This window comes from Eurosta solidaginis, chromosome 2 (genome assembly GCF_040869045.1).
Source record: "Eurosta solidaginis isolate ZX-2024a chromosome 2, ASM4086904v1, whole genome shotgun sequence".
In the NCBI taxonomy this organism is placed as follows: Eukaryota; Metazoa; Arthropoda; class Insecta; order Diptera; family Tephritidae; genus Eurosta; species Eurosta solidaginis.
In genome coordinates this window covers 22,360,296-22,372,949 of record NC_090320.1, presented here as the reverse complement: position 1 = coordinate 22,372,949, position 12,654 = coordinate 22,360,296, and the positions used below count along the sequence as shown (strand labels likewise).

The following is a 12,654-nucleotide window of genomic DNA, read 5'->3' as shown; positions in this document are numbered from 1 at the left end:
TTTTGAAGTTTATGAAAGTGCGTTTTTCGGTGACGACGAAGTCGGCGGTACGCACGAACGAAATAAGTATGGGCAGGTGGTCGGATGCCAATGTTACCATCGGCTGCCAGTTGACGCAGTTTACGAGTTCTGCGCTCACGATTGAGATATCTGGCGAGCTATGACAACTTCCTACCATACGTGTGGGGTCGTCTCCGTTTATTGTGCAGAACGTCGTTTCGTCTATTTGATCCGCCAACATCTCACCCCTACTGTCCGCCCGCAAGTTTGAATGCCACAGGTCGTGATGGGCATTGAAATCGCCTAAGATAATGCGATTGTTGCCAGTGAGTAAGGCCTCGATATTAGGGCGGTATCCACTGGGGCAACAGGTGACAGGAGGGATGTAGATGTTGATGATTTCTAGATTTGCATCGCCTGATCGGCAGATAGGCCTTGACGTTCTAAGACATTGTCCCTGCGGTCGACGCCAGGATCAAATATATAATATTGCACAGAGTGGTGTATAATAAACGCGAGGCCGCCTCCATTTCCGCTCTCGCGGTCTTTCCTGTGGACATTATAACCAGAGCAGGTCTGCAATGCAGATCTTGCTGTGAGTTTAGTCTCTTGAATCGCAGCAATGCGGATGTTGTGCCGCTTCATGAAATCGACTATCTCCGTAATCTTCCCAGTGAGTCCATTACAGTTTAACTGCAGAATTCTGAAGTGCATGAGGGGTGACTCCGCCACTATAGGGGTAAGTGACGGGTGACTACGCCTAGGTTGTGGAAGGCCAGGACGCAATTGCTGTTGTGGCCTTGGGAGTGGGCGCCCTTGGGCAAGCATTGGGGTACCCGGATGATTTGGGTTTGCGACCTGGCAACATGGCGCGATGAAACCCGTCGAGGGGTTGCCGTCGCGGAGACCAGAACATCTAGGAAAGTGGCACCACCCAAGGCAGGAGCTGCATTGAGCGGATGTCGCAAACCTATATATTATGTGCTGGCAGACGGTGCAAACGGAGGCAGGGACTAAGAGTCTGTTTCCCTGACCTGAACGATTGCTGCCTGAAAAGAGGGGGGAGAAGAAGACGGGGGCAGGGGCTGATGCTCAGCATTGCTACCAGCTCTACTACGAAGGTAGTATTTATGAGTGGTATCACCTGTTTGAGTTGTTGGCGCCGTGGGGCGCGAGCAGCAGCGGGTACTTGTTGTGGTTTGCTGAGCAGCGAAGCTGCTGGAAGGTAGTGGGGATACGCTTAGGCGTAGACTACGGGACGCCCTTGGGCGTGAGCAGCAAGGGGCCACAAATGATTTATAAAAGTTACGTGGACGTCGGGTTTTGACATCAAGCCCAGAACAACCTGTCCGATGCAACCATCCCTTGCACGAGACACACTGAACAGAGTATGACCGTCCTAAAAAGATTCTTTTCTGGCAAATGCAGCAAAACCATTTCTCAGGACCGGGGTCAGGAGACGGACCCGGATTGGGTTCGATACCTTCCCGGAGTAAGAGAATATGTAGCAGTCCTGCTGCAAGGAGCTGCTGGGAGGATGACAATTTGTGGGAGGGGCGAAACAAATTAAATGGGGTCGCACTGAAATGACAGTCCTTGGTCGGGAAAAATCCCGAGTCGCTCCGGTACATAGAACCGACTGCCTTGGGAAGCGTGGTCTGTCCCATCGGCAGCATAGGTTCCGGAAAGGTCACTCCACAATAGATGCCATAGCCGAGGTTATAAATGCGGTAAGGAAAGCCGAAACCGCGTACCACCAAGCTAGGCCAGTCGTCTTACTGATCACGCTGGACGTGAAAAATGCCTTCAATTCCGTCAGGTGGGATGACATGCTCGATGCGCTGAAACACTCTTTCAAGGTACCTCCTTATCTGCTAGCCATATTAAGGGACTACCTAAAAGATTGCTGGCTCACGTACGAAACAAATCAAGGTCAGAGAAAGGTGAGGATAACAGGTGGAGCAGCCCAGGGATCGATGTTAGGTCCCGACCTCTGGAATGCTTCATATGACAGCCTCCTTCGTTTGCACATGCCAGAAATTGCTTTTCTTGTCGCTTTCGCAGACGTCGTGGCTGCCATAATTACAGCACGGAACTGCGAGCTGGCACAGCTTTAATTGAACCAAGTAATGCGCAGTGTAAATAGATGGATGAATAGACGGAATCCTCACGAAGAGACGAATTCCCACCATTATGAATATGATGGTTGGAGAACAACAAGTACAAACACGCAGCTCCACGAAATACCTTAGGGCGAGGCTATATAACAAGCTAACCTTCTCGGAACACTTTCAAGGAGCCTGCAAGAAAACTGCACAGACCATAGGATACTTAAGTCGAAAAATGGCAAACACAGGCGGGGCCAAGGTGATGTATAAGAAAGCTGCTTGCTTCCGCTTTGGAATCTATACTCTTATACGGTGCAGAAATTTGGGCGGATGCAATGAAATTCCAAAAGTACCGAGCAGCTATTACTTCTGTCCAATACAGAGGGGCGCTACGAATTGCCTCAGCTTACCGCACGGTATCCGCAGACGCAGTTCTTGTTATTGCGGGAACCATACCGATACATCTTCTCGCTGAGGAGAGGAAATCAATTTACCACCTCCGAGGAGAAGTATGCAGAGATGTTGCTGCCGCGCAGGCGCGAAGATTCTATCCGACGCTGGCAACAGCAATGGAGCTGCAGTACTGCAGGCAAGTGGACCAGAGAACTGATTCCCGAGCTGGAGCCATGGTTAGAACGGCCACATGGAGAGGTCGACTTCTACCTGACACAGTTTTTAAGTGGCCACGGCTACTTCCGGGAATACCACCACAGGATGGGCAAGGATGAAAATCCGAATCGCTTATACTGTGGGCTCAGACGACGTACGCAGCACCTTTTTCGATTGGGGTCACTTCGCACAGCAACGAAAATGAGTGGAATTAACACTAGGCGACCTATCCCCGGGAAGTGTCACCCATAACATGACCTGCGGAAATGACAGATGGGACATGGTCAGCAGATATGCAAGGAATATTCTCCTCGCTAAACGGCAAGATTGTTGCTTAGCCCAATAACGTGAGAGTAGCCAGAGAGCTCACGTAGCGCGTTTCCGTACCCAAAGTTATGCTAAACGCGGTCCCAGGTGCGGAAAATTCGCGGGCCGTGGGAGGTTAAGTTTTAGCGGGTAGCCCATGAAGGAAAAGAAAGGGAGTCCTACACTCGGAGAGGCTTGCTGCTGCAGAGATTAGCACCGAGGCTTAACAACCCGGTTAGTGCATAAAGCATTTCCTTCCTCCACGTAACAAAAAAAAAAAAAATAGTCGTAATAATAATAATGATAATAATAATAAAAAGACGCGGCGTTTTGGATCCAGGATCGCGAATCCGAAAGCGGAGAAAAAAATTTTTTTTGGTTGTCAAAGAAATTGAAAATTTGTTGGTTGTTGGCGGACAGGGTTTTGGTTCTCCAAACCGGTGTTAGACGCATCCAGGGTAATTTTTTATAAGCCCGACCGAAGGCCGCCGACAGAGGTCTTTTGGCCCTCTCAATATCTCAGTGCGTATTAGCAGTGTCATGCTGTCGTATAGAATTACCCACACCCTCACACCCACAACAAACGTGTAAAAATACTCGCCCAAGCAGAGGGAGAGGATGGTATCCGTTCTTAAAAATTTTGCATTGCTAACTTCGCTGCGAACACGAAGTGGCACACACCGACGCGTTTTGCTGTGGGAGGTCCGCTTCTCGAGGGATGCGTAGATTATGCCTCCACTTTGCGTTCACTTCGGCATTACGAGGAAAACAGAAAAATTTTAAGTTTTCCACAAACTGATCACTTGAAGCAGTGTGGAACGCTACACTTTCTAACTTTTTTCATAGAAAAATTAGTAAAATAAAACTTTTTCACTTTTTATCTCGAATCGAATCGTCAAAAAACGGGTTTCTCACATGAAAAATTAAAGTTTCATAAAAAACTTTGGTTGGGTGTTGTGTTTAAAAATTTTTCAAATTCAAAATTTTCTACTTGCCAAAAAAGACTGCGAATAACAGAGTTCTGTATTTACATAGCTATTAACAGAGCTCTTGTATTTACATAGGTATGAAATTCGAAAAACGCGATACGGCAACATCCAACGCACCAACGAAATGTCCCAAAAATAGCTTAGGTAGAAAAATTGGATGCTGAAAATTGCCGACGCGCCACCTAGCGTCAGATAGGGCAATCCATTATAAAATTGCGTTGAAATGACAGATAGATGTCGCCAGCTTAGCGCAACACTTCCGGTAGCTGACAAAAAAATTATAAAATCATGTTACTGGACTATCAAAACTATAATCAATTGGTTTTTTATATATTCACACTTTGTACATTCATTGTATTTATTTGGTCGCGCCATGCTTTTCGGCATTGTGTGCCTGAAATTCCTGATGCGAGTTAGTTTTAAATGTTATTCTCATCGACTCGTTTTTGTTGCATTGTTGGCATTCATAAATAAATTTGCCTGGATGTTTACCCGTTTTAAGGACATGCTTACGCAAATTATCGAAAGTGCTACACCGAAATGTGCAATGGGGACAGCTGTAGGGCTTCTCACCTGTATGCGAGCGCATATGACGTTTTATATGCCCCTTGATGCGCGCCCTGAAATCACATTTATCACATGCAAATAGTTTAGATGGTTCAAAATGTGTACGCGAGTGCCTGCAAAAAGAAAACAAAGCGCTATGAAGTTTGTTAAACCTTAGTCTTACAGGCTCAATCTCCTGATAGTTTCAACCTGTAAGGACGAGCTGTGTATAAGCCTGGGCAGATGGGATAAGGAAGACTCGGACTGCTGAGCCCAGGTGAGCCCCGTTCCTAAAGACAAATACCCGGAACTCGCAGTTGAGGAAAGCAACCACCCCAGGGAGACGCGAGTCACTCTATATCAACTTCTGAATACCGTTAATATATGTCCTGCTTGTAACATGTCCTCGCATGACAACAACCATCTCATCAATTGCAATCTGGAACCGACGCCTCTAACAACCTTATCTCTGTGGTCCAACTCTGTTGTCAGTTTCCTCGGACTGCAATTAGAGGATATCGTGGACAATTTATGAATCACAACTATTGGATGGGGCGAAGAACTGCTATAACAACAACGACAACAGGAAGACTTGGATAATGATCCTTGGCCAAAAAATATTAGCTCGAAGATTTATGAACCTTTGCGTTAGTCAAACAATGAGAATCGAAGGAGATTTATTAATGAGTTATGCGAGCTCTTTACAGAAATATAAATACAAAGCAGAGAATAAAAGTCTAGTGACTTCGCTGCTTAGGTCAAATTATGCAATTGAACCGAAGAACCGTAAGAGGAATGAACAAAAAATGCAAACTGAATGTGACTTTTCTTCGACTGGTTTGATTGAATAAGTACTTACAAGAGATGATTGACCGGATTTGTTCCAAAACGCCCATGACGTAAAGTTCTTCAGCAAAAGTTTAGTAGGGTCTGACGGTAGCAGAGCAATTGCCCCCAATTTGACAAATCTTAAAGATCTTAATCAACGTCACTTCGTTCGGTATATGTTTCGGCATCATTCATACCTAAAGACGACCAGACAGTTTTTCTTATATAATTTCTATGTTTATGTGGATAAACCATATGAGGTATCTTTCTCATTACTCCATTTTCTCATCCAACATAAAGGAGACCGCGATGATGGAAGTGGATTCATTAAAACTATTTAAATTCAGGTTGCCAGGCGTTTCGATGCTCCTTATTCTGCTAAGGAGAGAATAAGGCACTTGTTACTATAAGGGGCTCCATTGTAGCAGACCAAAAATTTGCCCTTAACTTAAGTAACATTAAAAGGTCCACTTAAGTATGTTGTCGATTAGCAGTATTTGAAACGGATTCAATGCTTATAAGGCAAAGTGTCAACCAAAAAAGTGTGGCGCAAGTATCAAAATTACTGTAGTATAGCAACGCTTTCAGGAGGCGTTAAAACAGTGCATGATGCAATTAACCAGACAGGTGAAGTCAATATTAAAAAATTGAGTAGCATTTGACAATACTCGCTCTCAGTAATTTAAGTGTTGCTTCTTGATTTATCTGCAGCATTGATTTTAACAGTATCGTAATACTAAATTAATGCCTTAATGTATTTCCTTTTGTGGGAGGCTTTATTTACTTTGCCTGAGAGGAGATGGAAAAGTTAAGACAGCGGAACTGAATAGCTACATCTTTAGTGTATCACATTGCCCACAACTAAGGAATATGGAAAGATACTGCTGATGCAGTATCGGTGGAACCAAGAAATCTCCGAGCAGAGGAAAAACAGCAGAAAACTGTTTAACGAGGCTAAGCGCACTGGAATCTGGTCCCATTAGAAGGACGCCTTAAAATCTTTCAAGAAGTCAATCCAGAAGGCCAAAAGGGACTCCCGGAAGAACTTCACCAATGACATCGAAGAAGTCTCAGAGGCCAATCGCCTACGAAAGGTCCACTCCAAAAACCCCATACCTGCCAGCTGCATTCGCACAGCGAACGGAGAATGGGCCACTTCTAGTACGGAAATTCTAGATACCCTGGTCAGCACTCACTTTCCAGGCTGCACCTCTCAACCATACCTTTTAAACACGCAATCTAACCCAGGGCCGTTTCGACCCCTGAACAACATAGTTAGCGAAAAAGGAGTTATATGGGCAATCAAGTCCTTTAAAACCTTCAAATCTCCGGGAATGGATGGAATATTTCCCGCTGAGTTGCAAGCTGCAAGCGATCTTATAAGCCCGCTGCTAGCTAAAATCTACAAGGCTTGCCTCAACCTGGTCTATATCCCCACGGAATGGACCAAGCCAAAGGTAGTCTTCATACCCAAAGGAGTCAGGATATCGGGCAACAGTCCAAAGGATTTCAGACCAATAAGTCTGACCTTCTTCCTCCTAAAGGTTCTAAAACGATTGCTGGACGCCTATATTAGACGATCGACAAATAAGACACTAATCTCCAACAACCAACACGCCTACTCTAAGGGCAAATCCGTAGAGACAGCTCTACATGCTATCACTACTAAGATAGAGAAGGGTCTTGCCTTTAAAGAATTTACGCTAGGTAAGTTTCTCGACATAGAAGGAGCCTTCAACAACGTTCTCCCAGCAGCGGTCACAAAATCTCTACGTTCACTAGGGGTGGAAGAGCCTCTTGTGAAATTCGTCGAACTCCTTCTAAACAAGAGAAGCATTATCTGTGAGCTGGGCAGCTCATCGTTAATAAGGTATACCAACATAGGAATCCCCAGGGGGGTGTTATTTCTCCTCTACTATGGAACTTGACGGTGAACGCTCTGTTATCTATACTACAGCCCACCGGATGCCAAGTCATTGCATATGCCGACGACATAGCCTTGACAGTTAGCAGCAAACACCTTCCGGTGCTTGGCGAACTCTTGCAAAATGCTCTTAATCTAACACTTGGTCTAGGGAATGCATCAGCAGTGAAAAAACTGAGATGGTGCTTTTTACCCGCAAACGCATTATACCGGAATTTACCCTCCCATCCCTAAATGGGAGGGAAATCAAACTCTCTACCGAGGTTAAATATCTCGGAGTTATTCTCGACAGGAAGCTTGACTGGAAGCGAAATGTGGAGGAACGATCCAGGAAATCCACAATGGCTCTCCACGCTTGTAATTCGGCAATCGGAAAAAGGTGGGGTCTCCAGCCACGCATAGTCCATTGGATCTACATGGCAGTGGTGAGACCCTTACTCTTCTACGCCGTCACCGTATGGTGGACGGCAGTCGATATCGAATCTAACAAAAGCAAAGTAACGAGAGTGCAGAGGATGGCGGCAATGCTTACCAGCGGTGCCCTTAACTACACTCCCACCAAAGCCCTTGAAACCATATTATTCCTTCTGCCAACTGATCTATATGGTAGATACTCTGCTTCCTGCAACGCGGTAAGGCTCAATGCTAACGAACCATGGAGGGACTGCAGGTTTGGTCACACCCGGATCCTGAAGCAGGTCCTCGAAACCTTCTTTAAATTGGACCATAAAACATCGTCCCCTTGCTGGGACAACAAATTTTCCACAAGAATCCGAGAGAGGAACGAGTGGGCAAACGGCGCGGAGCCGGGGTCACACGAAATCTCCGTTTTTACAGATGGCTCTAAATTAAACAACAGAGTCGGCAGCGGGATATTCTCGGAGAAGCTCAATCTAAGCGAGTGCTTTCGCTTACCCGACCACTGCAGTGTTTTTCAGGCTGAACTCATAACTATCTGGGAAGCAGCCCTCTATCTTGCTAACCTGCAGGTGACCAGTTCTATTTAAATTTTTTCTGACAGCCAAGCTGCCATAAAATCCCTGCAATGCAGTAACACCTCGTCACTAGTGGCATTGAAGTGCAGAGAAACCCTCAACAAATTAGCTGAAAATTGCAACCTAAGCATAATATGGGTTCCTGGCCACTGTGACATCTCAGGAAGCTGCGCCGCGGATGAGCTAGCTAGGGAAGGCACCAACCTGCAAACAATAACCTCCGCGGGTTGGGCCAGCCTTCCTCTAAACACTTGCAAACACTGCCTGCGATCTCTTTTCACGGATCAGGCAAACGCCAGATGGGCCAAGGAACCTACATGTAGTATATCCAAGCAAATCTGGCCTAAGCTGGATGAAAAGATATCGCAATCGGTGATATTGTTAAACCGTATCTCTATAAGCGCACTATCGGGCCTTCTTACAGGTCACTGTCTCATGGGCACTCACGGTGCCTATATGGGCCTGCAGACAAATGACTTCTGCCGCAGCTGTAGGGACGAGGAGGAGATAGAAAGCGTAGAGCACTATCCGTGCCACTGTCCCGCACTGTCAACAACCAGGTACCAATGCCTCCACAGACACTCCTTTGGGTGCCTTGCGGAGCTTGAATCTATAAACCCAAACCTCATCTTGCGTCTCATTAGGCAAACGCGCTGGTTTAGCCTCACTGGGGTCTAAACTTTCTTCTTCGAAAGTAGGGTAACAGGAAATGGGGGACCCCGCGTGGTAGCACAACGGGCCACAACGGCCTACGTGCGTCTCCGCTCGGACAGCGGAGGCAGCCACTTTAACCTAACCCAACCTGCTGCTGATGCCAATGAGATGATTGGCGATCTGGAACAATATCATGAATTGCGGATGTGTAACTGGCAGGATTGTAATATGAAAAATCGGGATTGCCAGTACACGTTCCCAAGACCCAACATTTATCTATATAAACAAAGCGTTGAGGTATGCTTATTTAGTATAAATGGAAAATATATAGCGGCTGAGGTTTTACAGCAACGATGTTTCCTCAAATCAGAGCTTATAGATTTGCCTGATGACAAAAAAAAAACCTTGGGCTTATTAAAGCCTTATACTAAACAGCTCTGCCTAACTCTGGAAACGTTTAAACAAACATGGCATACTCCCAGCCGTATGATTAAACCCAAAAGACATTGTTCGACCCTCTATCTATCCACCTGCCTCCTCTGTCTAATCTTCTTCCGCTCTTATTTCTTCCTTCTGAATTTTCCAGTTTATACTAATCGGATTATTCAATTTCTTTCTCCCTTTTATTATTTCGTATATCTTACCGCGTTTCCTCTTACCCTTACCGCTCTTACTCTTATCCAAGTCTTACTATCACTATTACTCTTAAACATATCCTTAGTCTTAATCTTTCTGGCAACCTCTTTTTACTACTTTGTCTCAAACCTTTAACCTTATTCTTACTTTTACTCTCCATCTTCCTCCTTCCTGGAGAGAATCGGGACAGGGAGATATTGGGTCCCAGGGCATATGGGAGTAGACGGGAATGAAAAAGCGGACGAACTAGCTAAAAAGCTTGCTCCGTAAACGTCCCAATAAGATTGGGCGAGATTAAGCGAAGGCGAGAGGTGCACATGATCGACTAAGCGGGAAAGGCGTGGGTTCAAGCGCGGGGCTGTAAAGTGTCGAAGATTATGTGTAGGTTTTACAACCTTAGACTAACACAGTTGCTTCTATCATTAAAAAGAGAGGACTGTAGACCCATGACGGGTAATCTGACTGGACACTGTCTTCTGGCGTCACATGCCTTTAAATTAGGCTTGGTCAGTGATAGAAGATTTAGGAAGTGCGGGTTGGAGGAGGAAACGATCGAGCACGTCCTGCACTTGCCAGGCTAAGACTCCAGCTATTAGGAGTGATAGAGCTGTCAGATCTAGAAGCAGCAAGTGGCTTAAGTCCTAGGAAGCTTCTAGTATTTGCCAAGAGGACGGAGTTATTTTATAACATAGGTCCTGGTTTTTGATAGGGTTTTTCAGTTTGGTCATTAAAACAAACTTCTGGTAACACTACGGACTCAATCAGTCTATGTGAGGTCCTCATGGACCGGCCAGTTCAACCTAACCTAACCTAACTCTCCATCTTCCTCCTGTTCTTTTTACTTGTTCGATTTCCCTCAAACTTCCTCAACTTTTTCTCCTTTTCCTCTGTTTTCTCTTTTCTTTCATGTCCCCGTTCCCATTGTGGAGATATATCGAGTTTGGTTTTTTTCCGCACATTACATTACTAAGGTAGCAAAAAAGAAGCAACAATGGTCGGGCTTGTACCTTCATCGTGCTTGTTACCAGAACGTACCGAATGTGCATTCGGAAAAGGACCATCAACATCGATAAAATTGCCCAAAAGCTGCGGGAAGTGTCCTCATCGCTACAAGAACAGCAACCCAAGAATAGCAAACCTACAATTAAAAAAACAACAAAGCCTTAGGCGCTGATTTGTTTCCTGATGAGCTGTTCAAATACTGCGGCGGTTACGCTGGCTAGGGTATGTTATGCGAATGAAAGATAATGCTCCGGCTAAGAAAGTATTTTTATTGGAACCCACTCAGGGAAGCAGTGGAAGAGAACGAGGAAATGAGGAGAGGAAATGATTCAAATTCCCTTAGTGTTGCCAATTGGCATCAGTTAGCACAGCGAAGAAGCGCTTGGCGTGCCTTATTGGACGACCAGAACCGTTCAAAAGGTTAAGCGCCAATTAAGTAAGTTCTCGTGTTATTGGTAATTGTGCTTGCGAATGAAATGGAATCACAATCAGTCAATGAAGGTGATTTCTTCCAGGATGTCGCTGGTATTTACTGCGATATTTCAGTTGCTGCGACTTAACACAGATACATAAATAATTGCTAGCTCTACAACATAACAAGCTTTTCACTGTCATTTCGATCTTAACTATCTCCACGCGCTGTGCTCGAACGCGACGTGTTCTTTTAGTGAATTGCCTTTCTCTTGTTGTTGTTGTTGTTGTAGCGATAAGGTTGCTCCCGAAGGCTTTGGGGGTGTTATCGATGTGACGGTCCTTTGCCGGATACAAATCCGGTACGCTCCGGTACCATAGCACCATTAAGGTGCTAGCCCGACCATCTCGGGAACGATTTATGTTGCCACATTAAACCTTCAGGCCATTCGCTCCCTCCCTACCCCCAAGTTCCATGAGGAGCTTGGGGTCGCCAGAGCCTAGTCTGTTAGTGAAACAGGATTCGCCGCGGATAGGTGAGGTTGACAATTGGGTTTGGAGAAGCTATATATTGCGCTGGCAACCTGAAAGTTTGCGCTACACAGACCCTTGAATCTGGTATTTTAGTCGCCTCTTACGACAGGCATACCTACCGCAGGTATATTCTGATCCCCTAACCCGCTGGGGTCCTTCTTCTCTTCGAAGCTGCTAATGGTATATTTCCAGTTGGTCTATTGAACCCGCCTCGAACCTTATATAAGGCTAGGCACAAGAAAAGAGCAGAGAATTCATTCAGCGGTGTGTTTTTTCAGAGTGGTAAGTATCGAAAGTCTCAAAGCCAGTGTGAGGCTTTAACCTGCGCTAAAATGCCGATCCTCTAAGTAGCATTTTCTTTCGTTACTACTGTCAAGTACTCCGTCGGAAGACGGTCCGTTGTGAATAGCTATAAGACGGCAAATTCTCTTTGCGTTTATAACGACATGTTCTTCGTTGCAAAGATCTTGGTTGAAGTCGATATTTGGAATGCACATATCCAGGACACTGTTGCTCTTGGATTGATTACGACGTAATCGACTTGGTTACGCTGGGTAGATCTTTTTTTGCTGCAACCTCCTACTACTAATGACACTATTTCCAGCAGCACCTTGAAGCACGCAATTTCAGAGTGCCGTCGGCTTCTGTACTTCACTCCACAATACTGTTGCAACTATTTTCCTCTCATAATATCTCTTTAGTTTTCTTTTATGTTTTCTATTTTGTCACAAGAATTATTTTCCATTACTTGTAAGCTAAGAAACTAATTGTAGGCAATAGGAAGAATATCTGCAATTAGTGATCGCTGGACAGGCTTTTTTACAGTTGTTATGGGTCTTGTTGCAGTTGTTCTTGTTGAACGTGCAATTTCCCTTTTTGATATTCATACGAACAAACATATATTGAAGTATATATCAACTTTGATCTGTGTTCGATTTGCTGTTGTGCTGCCTCTGTTGTCAGTGCCAAGTTGTTTGGCTGGGGTCGTTTTGCTTTGGCGCGATACTCAAAATGAGGTGGCGAGGCACGCAGACCATTATTTGCTGCTAATTAAGCGCACCGCGTGCGCGCATATTCATACAAACTTGCAAAGAATTAACAATCAAATAAAC

At 45.2% G+C, this 12,654-nt stretch overlaps 1 protein-coding gene across 2 annotated transcripts in view; it reads right to left on the bottom strand.

The window, feature by feature from the left end:
* step (cytohesin steppke) overlaps positions 1-12,654 on the bottom strand; it is a 464,613-nt gene that overhangs the window by 122,805 nt on the left and 329,154 nt on the right. For both annotated transcript variants that reach the window (XR_010949350.1, XR_010949349.1), the window contains exon 6: positions 4,351-4,692. The gene's annotated coding sequence lies outside the window, so the exon portion shown is untranslated. The remainder of the gene's footprint in view (positions 1-4,350; positions 4,693-12,654) is intronic.